Raw genomic sequence first — 21,601 nt, forward strand, 5'->3', positions numbered from 1 at the left:
CCCCCAATACTGCCACCTTTCCCTGCTCTAATTTGCAAAGCAAGTCAGCTCCCTTTGTCTGGCCCTAGCCCTGGGGACCTTCATTCTTCATGCCAAAGCAACTTACTAAGTATTTTCCTAAACAAAGAGCCATCTACCCAGAGAAAAATTATGCCATTCCCCTCACAGACAAAAGTAGCTTCAGGCAGTTGTGGTTTTAAATAGCAATTAAGAGGGAAAAAAATCTGTTACACACATAAAGCACCTGGCAGTTCATAAATGGTGGTTGTTTGTTACTATTATTATTTTACATGTGCTGATGGATGAGTTGGCTGCTGCAGGAACCCCTCCTTTCTCCCACAGCACCCACCTCTTGGTTTGAGCAGCTTTGGCAGCTTTGAAATGCAGAGATAATGTTTTATTTGCCTTCATAGTCCCAGCTCTCAGCACAGGGTCTGGCACAAGGCAGATGTGCTGGAAAAGAGCAATGAATTGACAGTCGAGGGCTGGAGTGTGCTGCTCTGAGCAGACACTGGGTCATGGCTGCTGTGGACCTGCTGTGATCTGAACCCCAGTACGCTTTGGAACAGGAGAGAGAAAAATCAAAACAAGACTTCTGGCCCCGGGAAACTTCACCATCAAGCTGGGCCTCTCAAAATGTAATAACATAAAACTAAAATATCCATAGTCCCTGGATCAGTGCTGTCTTTGGTTCTTGTGTCTTTTCGGGGAGGGGAGAAGCTTCCCTCCTCTTCCTTAAGTTACACAATAGATATAGTGCACAAATCTTAAATGAACAGCTGGGTGAATTTTTATACTGTGTATGTCTTTATAACTACCACCCAAATCAAGATACTAAGGCATTTCCAGCACCAGAGCAGGCTTCCTTGGCTCCCTTCCAGGTATAACCCCTCCTACTATTTTTGACCTGTAGCACCATCAACCACCAAAAACAGTGATACCTGTTTTTGCACTTTTTATAACTGGACTCACACAGTATATATTCTTTTAAGTCTGGCTTTTTAAAAAGTCAACGTTATACCTGTAGGATTCATCCATATTGGTACTTAAATATTTTCGTATGTGTGGTATGCTATTATATTGAATGAATGTCTATCAATGGACACTTGGTTTATTTCCAGCTTTTGGCTCTTCTGAAAAATGCTGTTACAAATATTTTTTACACATTGTGGTGGAACTAATCACTTAACTCTTGGCTATATAGCATATGGGAGTAGAATTTCTAGGTCTTAGAGGATACATGTGTTTCATTTTGGTGAACACTGCCAGTTTTCCAAAGTGGTTTGTCTTTTACTCTCCTGTTAGTGGTGTATGGGAGTTCCATTTGTTGTACAGCCCTGCTAGTACTTGACATTGTCAATCCTTTTCATTTCAGCCATTCTGGTCGATGTGTAGTGACATCTCACTATTTTATTGTGTTTGTGTGATATTGTATGATATTAATTTCATACGCTTACTTCATTTGCCTATGGCCTTTTCATCTTTATTAGCCAGTTGGATGTCCTTTCCCAAGACTCTGTTCAAGCTTGATCCTCTCACCCAGAGGTGTCTCACACAGGGGTCAACGACCATCCTTGTGCGGGTCACATGTTTGTGCTGCCTCCAGAGATCTTGCTCCTAAACTCAACACTCACCTTTCTAGCTGGCTCTTGGATATCTCTAACAGGGTGACACACCTGCCCCTCAAGATCAACATCCCAAACTGAAATCTCCTCTTTAGCCCCAAATCTATTCTTCTTCCTTTCTGCTCAGGCCCACTCATGATCCAGTCCATCATATTCATTCTCACTGTCCCTGTTAAGGTTCAGGCCACAATCTTATAAAGCTCAAGAAATTTGTATGACCTATTTCCTTTTTCCAGCCCATGCCCCTCCTGCCCTGAGACCTCCTCTGGAGTCTCAGCTTGCATGCCACTTCCTCTGAGAGAGGTGTTTCCTATGTGCCCCTCCAGCGCCAGTTCCTTCCCTTTCTGTCATTTACCACTCTGTGTTGTAATTACCAGTATCGTTGCCCGAATCTCTGGATCAGACAGCTGTTGTTTTGCTCACTCAGCAGTACCTCCCTGTTTCTTAGCACTCCAGTGGCCCATGAACCATCCCTCCACTCCCAGTCTGTGTGGTCCAGGTGGGGCTGCACAAAGGGGTGTGCATATCACCCCGGCCTGGCTAGTCTGTGTGCTCCATCCTTCAGCCCCATAACTGGGTCTTACCATGGAATCAAGGTATTTGATGTGAGTCGACCTTAGGATTCTTACTGGAACAACTGGGAAAGAAACAAAGAAACATCCTTTTCCTGAGGGGGTTACCGATGAGCTAAGAGGAGAGTGTGGAGCCAGTGGCAGCCACCATGTTGCCACAAAGAGAAAGCCTACCCAAGAATGGAGGAAACCCAGAGGAGATCAAGGTCGTGTGGGAAGAGACTGAATCCTACTGACATGCTTGAGCCCCTGGTCAATCAGCCTGAATCACACCCGGCTCGTTGACTTTTCAAGTAAGTGAGCCCATAGATTCCCCTTTGTGTAAGCTGATTTGAATTGGTTTCCGTCACTTGCAACCAAAAAACGTGCTGACTAATATACTCCCTTACTAGACCACAAACTTCCTGAAGGCGGGAGTGCCTGGTGCTTAACAGGAATTCAGCAAGAGGGATTCAAGGAAGGAAACATGGAAGAGCTCCTCCTCTTCTCTTTGCTAGATCCTTCCTCTGACTTCCCCTCCCAGTTGATGCTCCATCCAGCCCACCATCCTCAGGTATACCCTTATACCCTTGCTAGTCTGAGGGTTTGTCACACATTCTCAGCCATGGATCTTTTTTTCTTTTTTTTTTTAAGATTTATTTATTTATTCAGAGAGAGAGAGAGAGAGGCAGAGACACAGGCAGAGGGAGAAGCAGGCTCCATGCAGGGACCCTGATGTGGGACTCCATCCCCGGTTTCCAGGATCACACCCCCAGCTGCAGGCGGTGCTAAACCACTGCACCACCAGGGCTGCCCTCAGCCATGGATCTTCTTTAAGTTCTGATTCTTCTGATTCTTCTTTACATTCATCTGCCTGTCCCACTAAAGGCTGTGATGGCTGTTCTTTAGCTCACTGTTCTCCAGATTTTCTTCCTTGGTTAATCCAACCAGCCACACATTCTGGTAGGAGATCCCCTCTCTGTTACTGGAACTCATAGATTCTAAAAAAAACAAAAACCAAAAAACACAGCTCTTTTTGCATATTTGATGGATTTTCTAATTATCTTCATTCAGCTTTATGTTAAACTAAAGAGTAGCAGTTACTGAAAGTACAAGTTCAGGAGGCTGACTCGAGTGTTCAAATCCCAGCACTTCTACTTACTAGCTGTGTGAGGAAGTGACTTAACCTCTCTGTGCATCACTTTCCTTACATATAAAATGAAAACAAGAACAGTACTTATTTTATACTGTTGCTGTGAGAATTAAATAAATTGATTAATGTAAAAACACTTCTTTACACGGGGTAGAGAGGGAAATACCACAGGGACATTTCACAAAGGAAGTGAAAGCAAGGCCGGGTTTCCAAGTGACTCAAGATGCCTTTACTGGTGGCAGGAAATGCAGCAGGCTAATACCTGAGTGTCTGACCAGTAACCTCTAGTGGGTTCCTTTGTATTCTGTATTTCGCCTGTAATGTGTTCTTTTTTTTTTTTTTAATTTTGTTTATTTGAAAGAGAGAGGCAGAGAGAGAGAGAGTGTGTGCATGTGAACGAGCACAAATAGGGGTAAGGAGGCAGAAGGAGAGAAAGAGAGAAGCAGACTCCCTGCTGAGCAGGAAGCTCCACATGGGACTCAATCCCAGGACCCTGAGATCATGACCTAAGCTGAAGGCAGATGCTTAACCGACTGAGCCACCCAGGGGCTCTAGCCTGTAATGAGTTCTTAATCTCACACTGACATTATTAATGAAATTATTTCAAGTGTTTGACATTTCACTGGGACTTGGGAGTCAGAGTGGTAGCCAAGTGGGCTAACCATAAAGAGATGATGGTGGTGTTTGCTGTAAAATCTTAGGAGATTGGGGCACCAGGTGGCTCAGTAGTTGGGGTCCTGGGATCAAGTCCTGCATCGGGCTCCCTGTGGGGAGCGTGCTTCAACCTCTGCCTGTGTCTCTGGTCTCTCTCTGTGTCTCTCATGAATAAATAAAATCTTTTAAAAAAAATCTTGGGAGATTGCATTGTTTATAATGTACATGGTATGGATTTGCTGTACATAAGAAGTGAGGTTCACTGACCATTATGCCAGCCCATGTACATCCATGTTTTGGAGAAGATTCAGGAACTCCTCCAGCCACCACCTACCTCTGAAACACAGTAAAACAGTTCAGTATTAGGAGCATGGGCTTTGCAGTTGGCCATACCTGGGTTTAGTTCTCCTCTCCACCTTTTGCTTATTTGTGTGAATTTAAAGTAGTGATTTATCCTCTCTGAACCTCAGTTGTCTCTTCTATAGAAATGGATAAAGTAATTGTTCCTCAGGTTGCCTCATGGTGTAATCCAAGGGGTGCCAATCACAACATATTCTCTATTGATGGCACCTACTGTATCTACTGTATAAGGTGGTTGTGAGGATGATGTGAGATGGTTCCTGGATAGCTCAGTCATGGGTACAGAGAACACACTCAGTAAATATGAATTGTTATTATTAGTTATAGTACAGGCAGAAGCACTTCTGATCATCATCACCATAATAGCAGAAGAGTGCAGAGTTAGGCAAATTAATGAAAAAAGTTTTCCGAGGAGGTTTGAAGGTTTTAACTGGATTTGAGAGGTAGGGAGGAATGTATTTTGGCGTAGAAGATTAGGGTGAGTGTTTTGGGAAGGAAGAAGAGGGAACAGGTTTCTGTGTGACCAAAGTGAGATACTTGGATGCAGCTCAGCCCTGTCCTCAGGGCACTGTTGGGCCCCTGCCAGTAGTGGGGAATCCCAGAAGCTTCTCAGGCTTGGCTGCAGAAGGGAACAGACGTCTCCTATGGAGAGAAAAGGAAGTCACAGAGCTGCTGTCTGGTGCTGCCTGAGATTGGGGCCAAACCGACCAGCAGACAGATTTCTGTGGGGGCAAGGGAACTGGCAGGGTAAGGGCTTAAGGGTCAGCTCAGGACTTCCTGGCCATGTGGGCAGCTGGGCCAGAGGCTTTTTTTTCTCCCTCCCAAGTAATAGGGCTAGTCAGTGGCTTCTTCCCAGGTGCTCAGAGTGCCTATCTCCTCTGCAGCATCATTTGGGGTCCTCTCTATGCAAGCAGGGAGAGCACTGTATGGGAAAGACCAAAGCAAACTATGAGAGTTTTAGCACTCATCTGAGCTTCCAAGAGGTCATCGTGGGACTGTGGGAGGGACAGCCAGATCAGGCTGTGTAGCTTTCCTGTTTGGCCCCCTATCTCCTGTCTGCTCTTCCGGAGCCACACTTCATTCTCTTCTGGGTCTGACTTGTTTTGATGCATTGGCAGGATCTCCTTTACCTTCTGGCTTCTGGGAGGGCTCAGCCAGTGGGGAGTCTGGATGGAGACAGAGAGAGAGAGAGAGAGAGAGAGAGAGAGAGGTGTCATGCATGGTATATTCCCCTTGCTCCCTCCACAGGCTGGTAGTGTGATTGACAGTCCCTGCTCTTCTTACGGAGGTCCCTTTACGAAAGCTCCCTCTTCTGGTTCAGGTGACTAACTCTCCCCTGTCCCTTCGGGCCTAGGGGTGGTGATAGCCCCTCAGTCGTCACTAGCCCCTGGTCACTGTGCTATCTCTTGTGGTTCTCCTAAGCCACCTATACTGTTATAAATAAACCCTCTTCAAATGACTCTAACTTGACCAAGCCATCTGTATTCAGTTGGGACCCTGAAGAATACATTTGTCAAATAAGGATTCTTTTGGTTGACTTTAGGGAAAGAGAAAGAATGAGAATTATTGCCTCCTGTGCCTGAAACTTAAGGTATAGACTTTAGATATATGTGTTCAAGCATTTAGGCAAGAGCTCAAAGTGTTCAGGCTTCAGCCTCATCTCATCCTTCAACCCTCTTTCCTTTAGATTTGCTTTGCCTACAGGCGTGTTCTCCACCTAGCAGCTCCCACCAGCAGTTCCAAGCTTATCTCTTCCCTATGTTAAGTCCAAAATCAGGTTCATCTCTTTCCCAATGGATTCAATGAAGTTCCAGCATTCTCATTGACTCAGTATGGGTTACAAGTCCACTCTCAAACCAATCTCTGTGACCAGACGGGTGGAATAAGGAACTGGCCAGACCTGGGTCACATACCCAACCCTGGAGCTTGAAATAGAGGTGTCAACCACACCCAAATCACACGGCTTGAGTGTGGAGGAGGGTTGTTTCCAAAAGAAAGTAAAGATACTCTAACCAAAAAAGTAGGCATGGATGCCAAGTAAGGTAAAACTACAAGAGTCTATTCTACTTGGCTGTGTAAATTCGGATAAGTGACCCAACCTCTGGAACTTTGGTGTCCTCTCTTCCAAGAGCACTAAGAATAGCTAATGATTATTGAGAAGTTCCTGATATGAGGTCCTGGACTCAGGTTTTTAGATGAATCTTTGTTTGACAGGTACCATTATCTTTCCCATGTTACAGATAAGCAAACCAAGATTCAGAAAAGTAAAGTAGCTTTCCCAGGGTCACAAGTCTAGATGGAACTGGACTTTGAACCCAGATTTGTCTGACACAAGAGCATGCACCAATAGACAATCTACCTCTCAATTTGGAGCCCAGCTTGCCAGGATTGTTGTGAGGATTCAAAGAGACGTAGTAAAAATAATGCAGCCAACATGTATTGTGCCCTTACTGTGTGCCAAGCCCTGAGCTTATCTCTATTTGACAATGCTTTATATGGTCTCATATTTAATTCTTGCCACAGCTCAGTCCTGAAGGCACCTAGCACAGCCCCTGGGCTGGTGGGAACTCAGAGGTACCTTCTCTCTCCTTATGCTCTCTGCCTTTTCTTTTCGTGTTGGTTCAAGTGTCTCCTTAGTGTTTGCCATTTTTGGTTCTTTGATGTTGTGCAGGGTCTCTGAGCTAATACCCTGTTGCCCAGAAGCTGAGAAGAACCAGACTCAGGGCCATCAAGATACCAGAGAAGTCCTGACAGGGGGACAGGACCTAATCAGAAGAGAGCAGCAGGGAGAACAGACATGGGAATGTGATGTGATGAGTGTCACTGTATCGGTGTTTTCCCCCTGAGCAGCTTTGAACATTTCCCTGGGTGATTGGGGTTTACCCTATTGGGGAGGTGAGAGGTAGAGGCCTGGTGAGTTCAGCATTTCCTGGCTAGCTGTTGTGAGGACCAGATAGACATTCTGGTTTACTCTCCAGTTCCCTGGATTTCTTCTTTCCTGAAGCTTGTTGTCCATTATCTTTGGCTCTTCCTTTATTCTCTTTGTCCAACCAGGTGCTAGGACCTGATGATCCCCCCACAGAACTCTTGTTACCTGCAAGTTTGTTTGTTGAGAGGGTTGGCCAAATTTTCTCCATTGGGATTGAGGGTAGGGGATGTATCTTTCATTCAACTACTGCATGTTTAATTGAACTTAATAATAGTGACCATTGATTCAGAATGTCCCGTGAACCAGTTACTTTACTAACCATCAAATTCAGCCCTCATAACAAACTTGTGTCACAGCTGCCATTTTTATCTCTATTTGACACAAGAGTCGAGTGTGGCTCTGGGAGTTAGGTGACTTGTCTAAGGTCATGAGGCTAACAAACAGCTGAATGGTAAGCTAATAAGTAGGAGGAACCTCTTTCCTGAACTCCAGACTTACCTGTCCAACTGCCTACCAGACATATGCACTTGAATGTCCAATGGGCATCTGAGAATGAACATGTCCAAGACTGACTTCCTGATGTCCACCCCCCTCTATCTGCTCAGGTCATTACAACTCTATCTTTCAGTTACTCAGGACAAAAACTTTGAGTTATCTTTGACTTATTTTTCATACACACTAGCTGTAACCCATCAACACGTTTGGTCAGCTCTTTCTTCAAAATATGTGCAGAATTGACTACTTCTCACTGTCTCTATTGTTCCCTTTCTGGTCCAACCCATCATCATCTGTCATGGGTTTCCCTGCTTCTGCCTTTGTCCTCTTTAATCTTTTCTCAGTAGATTCAGATGTCAGCCCTCTGCTCAAAATGTTTCAGTGGGGAAATTGATGAGTAAAAGCCAAAGTCCTTACACTGAGCTACAAGGCGGTTTCCCAAGACTTCTAACCTTGTCCAGTCTCCCCTCCCCACCATCAATCTGCTACACTTGATTTTCTCTTCTTTTTCTTTTTAAGGTTTTATTTATTTATTCATGAGAGACACAGAAAGAGGCAGAGGCATAGGCAGAGGGAGAAGCAGGCTCCCTGCAGGGAGCCCAATGTGGGACTCGATCCCAGGACCCTGGATCATGGCCTGAGCCAATGGAAGACGCTCAGCCACTCAGGTGCCCTGCACTTGCTTTTCCTTAGACCACACACTTCTACTTCACAGCCTTTGCATGTGCTGATCACCCTGCCTGGGAACTTCCTTTTTTTTTTTTTTTTTTAAAGATTTTATTTATTCATGAGAGACACAGAGAGAGAGAGAGAGAGGCAGAGACATAGGGAGAGGGAGGAGCAGGCCCCACACAGGGAGCCTGATGTCGGACTTGATCCTGGGACCCCAGGATCATGCCCTGGGCCAAAGGCAGGCACTAAACCACTGAGCCACCCAGGCGTCCGTGCCTGGGAACTTCTTGCCCCAAATACCAAGACTTGCTTCCAGACCTGTATCAGGTCTTTACTCCAATGCTATCTGCTTGCTGGGGCCTTTCCTGGATACTCTATTCCAAAATTTCACATCCTACATTGATATTTCCTATTCTCCTTCTCTATGTTTTTTTTTTTTTTTTCTTTCTCTTTAGGATTTACCATCATCTGGGGATCCCTGGGTGGCTCAGCAGTTTGGCGCCTGCCTTTGGCCCAGGGCGCGATCCTGGAGTCGCGGGATCGAGTCCCGCGTCAGGCTCCCGGCATGGAGCCTGCTTCTCCCTCTGCCTGTGTCTCTGCCTCTCTCTCTCTCTCTTGCTCTGTGTCTATCTTAAATAAATAAATAAATCTTAAAAAAGGGGGTGGGGATCCCTGGGTGGCCCAGCGGTTTGGCACCTGCCTTCGACCTAGGGTGTGATCCTGGAGTCCGAGGATCGAATCCCGGCTTTGTGGCTCCCTGCATGGAGCCTGCTTCTCCCTCTGCCTGTGTCTCTGCCTCTCTCTCCCTCTCTCTGTGTATCTCATGGGTCAATGAATAAAAATCTTTAAAAATTTTTTTAAATTAAAAAAAAAAAGGATTTACCATCATCTAAAATAATGTATATCCTGGTTTACTGTCAGTCTTGCCACTAAAATATATGCTCCATTATAGCAGGGTTTTGATCACTTTTTTTTTTTTCCATTGCTAACTCTCCAACTCCTTTAGCAATGCCTGGCACATGCTAGGTACTTAAATATTTTTTGAATAAATGTATGTATGAATGAATGAATTTAGAGGGAGAAATAAGGTCTGTTTTTTTTTTTAAAGATTTTATTTATTTATTCATAGACACAGAGAGAGAGGCAGAGACACAGACAGAGGGAGAAGCAGGCTCCATGCAGGGAGCCCGATGTGGGACTCGATCCCGGGTCTCCAGGATCACACCCCAGGCTGCAGGCTGCGCCAAACCGCTGCTGCCCAATGAGGTCTGTTGACTCATCCCATTGCTCCATGCTACCTGTCCAAACTCAATGTCTGTGATTTACAAGTAGCTATTGGATGGAGCTCCTATCAGCCTGGGGTTCTTGGGGTCAATGAATAGCACCCTCCTTGCTTCAAAAGGTTCTGAGCCACTTGAGAAATAAGATGAGGCAATAAGGCATGTGGAGACCAAAATAGCAGCCTTAGTATTGATAAAGCTGATGTCGGAGTTTTGTCTGTGGGTAGGTGCTTCCTAATGTTGACCCCAGAATTAGCCCAACTTAACTATCCATTCACAGGCAATGCTTGATGTTGCAAAATTTAAGGCAGAGAGAAATAGGGAGAATGCTTCCTTCAGAAAGAGAGGAGCTTCATATGTTAGTTCTTTATTCCAAATACACAGATCAATTACATAACTTCTCTCCTTTAGGGTAGGAGTGAGTTGCAGGCAGAGAGAAGCCAAGAGTATGGCACTAATGGATGTCTTTTCCATGGAAGGGAAACATCAGGAGGAAGCTATGAGTATTTCCCATGTAACAATCCCCAACTTAAAAAAAAATAGTATCTTTGTTGATATATAATTTACATGCTATAAAACCCACTCTTAAAAAAACAAAACAAAACAAAAAACCACTCTTCTGAAGTATACAATCAGTGGTTTTTTAAATATGTTCACAGAGTCGAACAAGTCCAGAATATTTTCATTGCTCCCAAAAGAAACCCCATATTTATTAGCAGTCAGCCCCTAACCCCCACCAACCCTTGGCAGCTACTAATCAACTTTCTATTTCTATGGGTTTGATTATTCTGGCCATTTCATATAAATAGAATCATAAAATACATGACTTTGGGGATTGGCTTCTTTCATTTAGCATAATGTCTTCAAGAGTCATTCATTTTGTAGCATGTGTCAGTACTTCGTTCCTTTTTATTGCCCAATGATATTCTATTGTATAGATATATCACATTTTGTTTATCTATTAATTAGCTGATGGACATTGGGTCGTTTCCACTTTTTTGACTTTTGTGAATGCTGGTGCTATTAACATTCATATACACATTTTTGTGTGGATGTGATTTCATTTCCCTTGGGTACGTACTTAGGGGTGGAATTGCTAGGGCATACAGTAACTCTGTGTGTAACATTTTGAGAAACTGTCAAATAATTTTCCAAAGTGGCTGCGCTGCTTTACATTCCCACAAAAAATGTACAGGATGTATGAAGGCTCTAATTTTTCTACATCTTCACCAGCACTTGTCACTGTCTTTTCTTTTCTTTCTTTTTTTTTTGTCATCTTGGTGGATATGAATTGGTATCTTGCTGTAGTTTTCATTTTAAGCATCTTTGCATCTTTTCACGTACTTACTGAACATTTGTTTATCTCCTTTGGAGAAATGTCTTTCAATTCTTCTTATTTATTTATTTATTTATTTATTTATTTATTTATTATTTTGTTTTATTTATTTATTTGACAGCGAATGAGAGAGACAGAGAGCACAAGCAAGCAAAGCAGCAGGCAGAGGGAGAGGGAGAAGCAGGTTTCCTGCTGAGCAGGGAGCCCAATGTCGGGTTTGATACCAGGACCCTGGAATCATGACCTGAGCCAAAGGCAGAAGTCTAACCAACTGAGCCACCCAGGCACCCCTCTTTGTCCATTTTTACATTGAACTATTTGTCTTTTTGTTGTTGAGTTTTAAGACTTTTTTATGTATTCTAAATACATGTCCCTTATTTGGTATATGATTTGCAAATGTTTTCTCCCATTCTGTAAGTTATCTTTTTTTTTTAAGATTTTATTTATTTAAAAAAAATTTTTTAAAAGATTTTATTTATTTATTCATGAGAGGCAGAGAGAGAGAGAGAGAGGCAGAGGGAGAAGCAGACTCCATGCAGGGAGCCCGATGTAGGACTCAATCCTGGGATCACAGGATCACATCCTGAGCTAAAAGCAGATGCTCAACCGCTGAGCCAGCCAGGTGTCCCTGTAGGTTATCTTATCACCATCAAGAGATGGTGTCCTTTGAAACACTAAAGTTTCTAATGTTTAGAAAGTCCAGTTTATCTTTTTTTTCTTTTGTTGCTTTTTCTTTTGGTGTCACATCTAAGAAATTATTACCTGATCCAATGTCATGGGGATTTACTCCTGTTTTCTTCTAAGAGTTTTTGGGTTTAGCTCTTAGCTTAGGCTTATGATGCATTTTGAATTAAATTGTTTGTATGATGTGAGTAAGGGGTCCAACTTCATTCTTTTACCATGGATATCCCGTTGTTGTCTTCACACTTTTGTCTAAAATTAATTGACCATAAATATAAGGGTTTTTTCTAGGCTTTCATTTATTTCTTTTTTTTTTAAGATTTATTTATTTATGATAGACAGAGAGAGAGAGAGAGACGCAGAGACACAGGCAGAAGGAGAGGCAGGCTCCATGCCGGGAGCCCGACACGGAACTCGATCCCGGGACTCCATGGTCACACCCTGGGCCAAAGGCAGGCGCTAAATCGCTGAGCCATCCAGGGATCCCCTAGACTTTCATTTCTATTCCATTAATCTGTATGCTTAGTTTTACACCAGTACCACACATTATTTTAGCTAAGTAATAGGCTATATACTATGTTTTGAAAAAAAATTTTTGACTAAGGGATGCCCCTGGATATTGCAGTTGGTTAGGCATCTGATTCTTGGTTTTGGCTCAGGTCATGGTCTCAAGGTTATGAGATTGGGCTCTGCATGGTACTCTGCGATCAGCATGGAGTCTGCTTGAAATTCTCTCTCTTCTCCCTCTGTCCCCCCTAGTGTGTAAGCTCTCTCTCTCTTTCAAATAAATCTTTTTTTTAAGATTTACTTTTTACTTTATTTGAGAGAGAGAGCCCGAGCATGGAGGAAGGTTAGAGGGAGAAGCAAACTTCCCATTGAGCAGGGAACCTGATGCAGGACTTAATCCCAGGAGCCTGGGATCATGACCTGAGGCAAAGGCATATGCTTAACTGACTGAGCCATCCAGTCACCCTAAAATAAATAAATTTTAAGAAAAAAAATGTTTGGCTATTCTGTGTCCCTTGCATTTCCATACAAATTTTAGGATCAGCTTGTCAATTTTTACAAAAAAAGCCAGCTGAGATTTTGAGAGACAATGTCATCTGTTCTACTCCAATCCATGAAAATGAGACACCCCCTCCCCCTTTATTTAGGCTTTTCTTTTTTTTTTTTTTTTTAAGGAGAGGGATAGGGAAGGGCAGAGAGAAAGGTAGAGAATCAAGCAGACTCCACACCTAGTGTGGAGCTGATGTGGGACTCTTACAACCCTGAGATCATGACCTGAGCTGAAATCAAGAGTTGGATGCTTAACTGACTGAGCCACCCAGGGGCCTTAGCCTTTTTATTTTTTTAATTTTTTTGTTTTTATGCAGGCTCCACACGCAGCATGGAGCCCAATGAGAGGCTTGAACTCATGACCCTGAGATCAAGACCTGAGCTGAGATGGAATTAGATGCTTAAATGCCTGAGCCACCCAGGAGCCCCTAGTTGTTTTTTTTTTTCTTTCAACAATATTTTGTAGTTTTCAGTGTATATAAGTCTTGTACTTCTTTTGTTAAATTTATTACTGAGTATATTCTTCTTGTTATTATAAATTAAATTATTTTCTCAATTTCATTTTTAGATCGCTTATTACTAGTTATTAGGGACTGAATGCTTATGTCCCTATAAAATTCATGTTGAAATCCTAAGATCCAGTGTGATGGTATTAGGAAAAGGGGGCCATTTGGGAGAGTGATTAGGCTCTACCCTCATGAATGGGCTTATTAGAACCCCTATAAAAGGGACCCTAAAGAAAATCACCATCTGCAACCTGGAAGAGGGTTTTCACCAGAACCCAGCTGTGATGGCCCAGCTCTGATTTCAGACTTCTAGTCTCCAGAACTGTGGGAAATCAATTTTTGTTTTTCTGTACCAGTCTATGGTATTCTATCCTAGCAGCCTGAATGGACAAAGACACTAGTGTATAGAAATTCAACTGATTTTTGTGTATTTGATATTGTATCCTGAAACTTTGATGAACTTATTTATTAGTTCTAATGGTGTATGTCTGTATTCCTTAGGATATTCTATGTATAAGTTCATGTTATCTGCAAATAGAAATAGTTTTACTTCTTACCTTCTAATCTAGGTGCCTGATTTCCAACTCTTATCCTGTCTTTCTTCTCACACATGACCTTTAGGCTAATTTCCCTAGTGTTTTGCTTTTAATTTGGAGTAGGAATTTGGAGACCTATGTTTCAGGCTAAGTTTGGCAGCTGATCCATTCCTGTTTCTTTAGGTACAAAATTCTTTGAAGAGATGACCACTTAAAATGAAATTATATATGAAAATATAAGTTTATCTCCCTGCATCTACTGCATATCAGGCCCCACCTTCAACAGGGCATCATAATGTTCATCTCCCGGGGGCAGCCTTTGTGCAGAAAGTAATGTGAATAGTGCCCCTGGAGGTGTGCAACAAGATTGTCCTGAGGCTAAATGCTTATCTTTAACTCTCATAATGCCATGAGACTGATGTTACTAATTCCATTGTAGATACGAAAAAATTGGGGTTCAGAGTAGCTGAGTGATTTACTCGAGGTCATACAATTGGTAAATATCAGAAACTAGTTTTGAACCCAAGTCTTTCTGATGCCATTATATCAAGCTTTTTTGGAAAGATATTATTTTAAAATTAAAAATTGGGCAGACCCGGTGGCGCAGTGGTTTAGCGCCGCCTGCAGCCCAGGGCGTGATCCTGGAGACCCTGGATCAAGTCCCATGTCGGGCTCTCTGCATGGAGCCTGCTTCTCCCTCTGCCTGTGTCTCTGCCTCTCTCTCTCTCTGTGTGTGTGTCTCTATGAATAAATAAATAAAATCTTTAAAATAATAAATAAAATTAAATTAAAAATTTATCTTGAAAAAGTAATACATGTACCTGGTAAAGAATTTAATGTTACAAAAAGATATAGTGGAAGTAGTCCTCCCTCCTATTGCCATGATCCTCAGTCCTTCGTTCCCCAGAGACAGTCATGATTATTAGTTTCTGCTGTTTCCTTCTGATTATATACCTAAAAACTTATTTCTGCAGTTATACATATCCTTATTTCAGACACATATACTCACACTTATTGATTCTGATACATCTTGCTTTTCCTTTTTAAGATTGTATTTATTTATTTGAGAGAAAGAGAGCAAGACAGCAAGAGAGCAAGAGAGCTCAGGTAGGGGAAAGGAGAAGGAGGGAGAAGAATCTCCAGCAGACTCTACACTGAACGTGGAGCCTGATCCCTTGACCCTGAGATCATGACCTGAGCTGAAATCAAGAACTGGATGCTCAACCAACTGAGCCATTCAGGTGCTCTGCATCTTGCTTTTTTTTTTTTTTTTTTAACTTAATGAATTTTGGAAATCTTTTTATAGCAGCATGTACAGATCCACCTCATTTTTTTGTTTTTGTTTTCTTTAAAGATTTTATTTATTTATTCATGAAAGACACACACACACACACACACACACACACACAGAGGCAGAGACACAGGCAGAGAGAGAAGCAGGCTCCATGCAGAGAGCCTGATGTGGGACTCAATCCCGGGTCTCCAGGATCACGCCCTGGGCTGAAGGCGGCGCCAAACCGCTGAGCCACCCAGGCTGCCCAATCCACCTCATTTTTTAAAAGGTTATTTATTTATTTTAAAGTAATCTTTATACCCAATGTCGGGCTCAAACGCATAATCCTTAGATCAAGAGTCACATGTTCTTCCAACTGAGCCAGGCAGGTGCCCCCAGAACCACCTCATTTTTTTAACCACCTCATTTTTAAAACAGCTGCATCCTATTCCATTTTGTCCAAATGTTCCCACACAGAGGGATATTTAGATTGTTCCAGCCTTTTGTCGTTATTAACAATTCTGCAGCAGACATCCTTGTATGAATTTATTTGTACATGCTATACTATTTCAGGAAATGCATTAAAAAGTGAAAGGAACCATACAAGGACAAGGGATTTTATGATCAGCTTGTCCTCCTGCAATCCTGTCTTCTACTTTCTCAAATCCCAAGCCCATCAGTGTTTTCTGGCAGACAGGAAAGCTCTCCATCACTTGCTCTAGCAGTTGGAATAGAGCATTTCCCAGGATCCTCTGGCTTGGAGTGGATGGACAACATTGTCCAGATGGGTTTGCAGTCATTAGGCTAAGCCTGGTTATGCCCAGGTCATAGTATGTTTTGGGATGAGGTGCTGAGCTACTGATACTGATGTGCAGCACACTGCTGACTGCAGGAGTAGCCAGAAGTCATACCTCTGGGGATGACCTTGGAGGGTGCACTGGGTACATCGTGTTGGCTACATCAGGCTCTGATCCATTTTGACCAGGAGAGGGCAGTAGTCAGCTGCCTAGGACTCCTGCCAGACAGGCAGGCTCTTTCCCTATAGAAGCGGCTTCTGTCTGGAGCAGCTTCATGGAGAACTGAGCAGCCAGGTAAACCTCTTTATTCTTGAGGAAGAAAGATATGTTAGAGGAAATCTGGTAGAACGTGTGTCGAGGACGATATAAGAGAAAATAAAATCAAAGTAACCTCCTCTGCCCCATGAAAATAGCTTTATTTTTTTCACATAAATATAATACGTACATTTTTTAAATTTCAAACAATGTGTAAGAATATAAAGAAGAAAAAAAATTGCCTGAAATCCCATGGCATGATATAACTACTATTTACAAATGTTGCAATATTTTTGTAAACTGTCTTTTTTACTTGGAAAATGTTGTGGACATTTATCCTTGTCAATACCTTTAATGTTAGAGGCTTCAGGACTTGTACTTACATAAATGCTTCTTAAATTTTTCCACTCAAGTTACCCCAAAGGCAGAGAAGATGAATGAACGCATTGCTGGGTGGCTGGTGTGTGAGACAGTGTGCATGGTGCTGGAGTGTAAGACAATGGGAAAAACTTCTTGGACACATTGGGCCCTTACCTTAAAATTCAGACAAATTTTGCATTAAATCCATAACATTTTTCATTCTATTCCATATTTACTTTTTATTTAAAAATATTGTATGTATGTATGTATGTACTGTCATCTAAGCGAAACACAGTATTGGATATTTAAGTCACTTCTAATTTTTCTCTAATATAAACACTACTGCAGTGAGCATTCTTATGCATATATTTTTTCTCTTATTTGACTATATTATTAGAATAGATTTCCAGAATGGACACGTTTAAAAACAAAGATATTCCTTTCTTCCTCAATGCTTTTGAAAAATTGGTACAAATGAGATGAAAAAGGTGCTGATGGGGAGAAAGACTGCACCTGTAAGTTTCCTTTGCTAGTCTGGTGTGGGACCCACCAGTGAACTGGCTCTAGGCTTGTACCCAGTCTCTCTCCTGCCTTCAGCTCACACCAATTACATGGCTTCTTGGTACCCCAAAATGTGCTAAGCTATTCTTTCCACTTAATCTCATTTAGTCTTCACAACAATCCAGTATGGTAGGCATTATTACTCCCAATTTACAAAAGAGGAAGCCAGTTTAGTGAATCCAGGTGTTTGGGCCACAGTTACAGGTAGTAATTGGATGTGAAGTTGTCTCAATTCAGGGAGCCAGGGTTTTTGTCAGCCAAGTGAACAGGATGCTTAGCAGCAGACTTGTTCCTGGGATGGTTGTCTGAACACCATTTAGTTACAAGTAAAAATAAAACAGGGGCGTCTGGGTGGCTCAGTTGGTTAAGCATCTGCCTTCGGCTCAGGTCATGATCCCGGGGTTCTGGGATTGAGCTGCTTGTCAGGCTCCCTGCTCAGCGGGGAGTCAGCCTCTCCCTCTCCTTCTGCCCCCCTCTGCTCATGTTCTCTCAAATAAATAAAATCTTTAAAAACAAGACAAACACCACTAGAGCTATTTTAAGTTCAAAAAGGGGGGGGAGGTGGTGGCAGGGGAGAGAATTATGAACACTGAGAAATCTCATGGAACCCAAGAGGAGAAGTAATTAGTCTCAGGAGGGATGAGGAAGCAGCAGCCCTGCTCTCTTGCACTCTCTTTCCACTCTATCTCTGGGAAAACATGGCCTCCAGCTTCGTCTTCCATGCGTGTGGCAGCCTCATTCTCCTTCAGCAGATCATCTCTGCTGCTCTGTGAATGTGACCTTCTCCCAGCTCCCAATTTTTCATCCCTCAGTTTAAGCATGCAGTTCTCTCAGTCCTAAAACAAATCCCTAGGACAAAGAATTTATCTGATTATGCAGCCATACGTGTCCTTTTCTGGGCCCAACCAGTTGTGGCCTGTGTAAGAGTTCCACCATACAAACATGGTGACTAGTGTAGTCTGTGAATAGGAGGCAGTTCTTAGAGAAAGGGGATCTTTGTGGTCTTGGCAAATTCCCATAAAGGTGTATGTCTATGTCCACTATGCCTTCAACAGCAACAACAGAGGAATTTACTGTCTCTAACAGAACAGTCAAGGGCTTGGCTTCAGGCACAGCTAGATCCACTTGCTCAAAAAAAATGTTAGGAACCTATCTCTTTTCTTTCCTCAGACCTTTTCCTGTGTCATTACTAGGGAAGCTTTCTCTTCACGGTGGTAGTACAATCACTAGCAGCTCCTTCCTTATATTCTCATGACCAAGCTTCTGGTGTGGAAAGCGTATTTCTCCTTTCCAATAGCCCCGGCTCTGATTGGCTTTGATTGAGTTATAAGCCCATCCTGAGCCAATCACAATAGTCAGGGGATAGCTGCGTCTGATTGGCTAGCCCAGAGTCACAGGACCATTCCCAGAGCTGAAGGGGCATCAGCCCTTCTAAGGGGAGAAGGATAGTCCCCCAAAGGGAAAATGGGGTGTGTTTTTTTTAAGATTTATTTATTTATTTATGATAGAGACAGAGACAGAGAGGCAGAGACACAGGAGGAGGGAGAAGCAGGCTCCATGCCGGGAGCCTGACGTGGGACTGGATCCTGGGACTCCAGGATCGCGCCTTGGGCCAAAGGCAGGTGCCAAACCGCTTAGCCACCCAGAGATCCCCAAAATGGGGTGTTATTAACGGAGATTCCTGGGGCACCTGGGTGGCTCTGTCAGCCTCTGCCTTCTTAGCTCAGGTCATGATCTTTGGGTCCTGGGATGGAGCCTTGCATTGGGCTCCTTGCTCAGTGGGGAGCCTGCTTCTCCCTCTGCCTGCTGTCTACCTGCTTGTGCTCTCTCTCTTAGTAAAATAAATTAAAAAAAAATCCAAACAGATTCCAGAACCTATTGTTTTATTTATTTATTATTTTTTTAAAGATTTATTTATTTATTCATTGAGAGAGAGAGAGAGAGACAGGCAGAGACACAGGCAGAGGGAGAAGCAGGCTCCATGCATGGAGCCCGACGCGGGACTTGATCCCGGGTCTCCAGGATCACGCCCTGGGTTGCAGGTGGCACTAAACCGCTGCGCCACCGGGGCTGCCACCTCTTGTTTTATTTTATTTTTATTTTTTAAAGATTTTATTTATCCATGAGAGACACACACACACAGAGAGGCAGAGACATAGGCAGAGGGAGAGGCAGGCTCCACACAGGGAGCCCAATGTAGAATTCAGTCCCAGGACCCCAGGATCATGCCCTGAGCTGAAGGCAGATACTCAACCACTGAGCCACCCAGGCATCCCCAGAACCTACTGTTTTAAACAGTAGATTGAGATTTGTACCACTAACCACCAAGGATAAAGAATCTTGGTGGAATGTGAAGAGATATCTTTCATTCTTTCATTCAATATATGTTAATTGAGGGTTTTTTTTTTAACTTTTATTTATTTATTCACGAAAGACACAGAAAGAGAGAAGCAGAGACACAGGCAGAGGGAAAATCAGGCTCCACACAGAGAGCCCTATCTGGGACTCGATCCCCATACTCCGGGATCATGCCCTGAGTCAAAGCCAGACATACTTAACCACTGAGCCACCCAGGCGTCTGTAATTGAGGGCTTTTAAAAAAGATTCTATTTATTTACTTTAGAGAGAAAGTGCAAGAACTGGGGGTGGGGCGGTGGGGAGGAGAGAGAGGGAGAGAATCTTAAGCTGACTTTGTGCTGACTCTGACATAGGACTCAATCCTAGGACCCTGAGATCATGACCTGAGCAGGAATCAAGAATTGGAGACTTAGCGGACTGAGCCACCCAGGCGCCCCTAATGGAGGGTATTATATGTGCTCAGCATTGTGTTAGGCTCGGGCTACACAACTGAATCAGAGACAAGGTCTTTATTTTCCCACAGCCTAAATTCCAGTAGTGTACCAACAAATAAATGTCTCTTGAGCACCTATCGTGTACAAAACATACACTTCCTTACTCAATATAAAGAGAGATAAAATGTGTTTTTCCCCTCTAGGAGTTTACAATATACCAAGGCAGATAAAATAGTGATATGTAATAAGAGCAAATGGTAAACGCCCAGAGAGTTATACAGACAAAAAAGCATTTGGGGTGTGTGGGGGGGCACCTGGGTGGCTCAGTCAGTTTTGTGTCTGCCTTCAGTTCTGGCCATGATCTCAGGGTCCTGGGATTGAGCCCCACATAGGGCTCCCTGCTCAGCAAGGAATCTGCTTCTCCCTCTGCTCCTACCCATACTTGTGCTTTCTCTATATGTCAAATGATTAAATAAAATCTTTTTTAAAAGGGATGCTTGGGTGGCTCAATGGTTGAGCATCTGCCTTTGGCTCAGGGCATGATCCCAAGGTCCTGGAATCAAGTCCTGCATCAGGCTCCCTGAAGGGAGTCTGCTTCTTCCTCTGCCTATGTCTCTGCCTCTCTCTCTGTGTCTCTCATGAATAAATAAAATCTTTTAGAGAAAAAAATCTTTAAAAAAGAAGCATTCTGGGAACAAGGGCTAGGCTGGGAGGCAGGACACTACTGCTGCTGATAGCAATAATGATGATATTGGCTAACATTCATTCACTGATTACTGGGTGCTTTACTGTGCTCAGGGCTTTCTGAGTAATAGCTTCTTCAATCCCAATAACAACCCTATTAAACACATACCACATGTTACAGAGGAAGGAACCGAGGTTCAGAGAGATGAAGTGACTTGCTCAAGGGCACACAGCTGAAGAGTTGCAGAGCTGGCACTTGAACCCAAGTCTGTCTGACATCAGAGCCCATTACTATATTATATAGTCCCTGGTCTGGAAAGAAGGGCAGGAGATGTTGGGACAGGAAATGTGGGCATGTGGCATATCGGGGGCAAGAAGCCAACAGGAACAGGCTTTTTTCTCTATATGCAGAGGGCTTTCTCTGCTTCTCCATACACTGGCAGGAAGTGGCTGTCTCTAGCTTTGGGTCCAGTGCTTAAACCTGACTCCCTGGTGCTGATTACAAATTGGCAGCCCTGTAGGCCAAATATCATGCACAAGATATGCTTAGCCAGTGGCATTTAAAAGAATGAATTATTGCCCAAAATTTAAAAATTGGTAAATTTCACATAAAAAAAAAACCTGGAAAATCAGAATATCTGACAAGTCTGGGCTTATATTCCCATGGCAACCATCTGCTAGTGCAGAGTAGCAGCTGCTACCTTTAGACAAGACACATACTCTCCATTTGCCACAATTGCCCATTCCCCATTGTCTCTTTAGATTATTGCACTAGTTTTTTATTACAGATGTAACCCTTGGGGACATTTGGACAAGAATCCAAGGAGATAGAATTCAACTCAACTTGGGTCAGATGTGCATCTCTGGTTCAAAATGTTCTGGTGTCAGCAGGGTAGGCTTCAGTGAGGTCAACATGGGGGTTTGGGGGGGGACCTCATCAGCAAGGTCTGTGGGCAACAGTGGGTCCTTAGAAAAAGGACTGTAGCTGGGCAAACACTCCAGGATGAGTCTGTACAAATGGGGGAGAAATTAAGGCCTAGATCCC

The 21,601-nt window shown here is 43.2% G+C and overlaps 1 long non-coding RNA gene across 1 annotated transcript in view; it reads left to right on the plus strand.

Annotated features, from left to right (window-relative positions):
- The window catches only part of LOC144314511 (uncharacterized), a 50,100-nt gene that overhangs the window by 22,041 nt on the left and 6,458 nt on the right, over positions 1-21,601 (plus strand). The gene's annotated exons all lie outside the window — the stretch shown is intronic.

Source organism: Canis aureus, chromosome 5, assembly GCF_053574225.1.
Source record: "Canis aureus isolate CA01 chromosome 5, VMU_Caureus_v.1.0, whole genome shotgun sequence".
NCBI classification, from domain to species: Eukaryota; Metazoa; Chordata; class Mammalia; order Carnivora; family Canidae; genus Canis; species Canis aureus.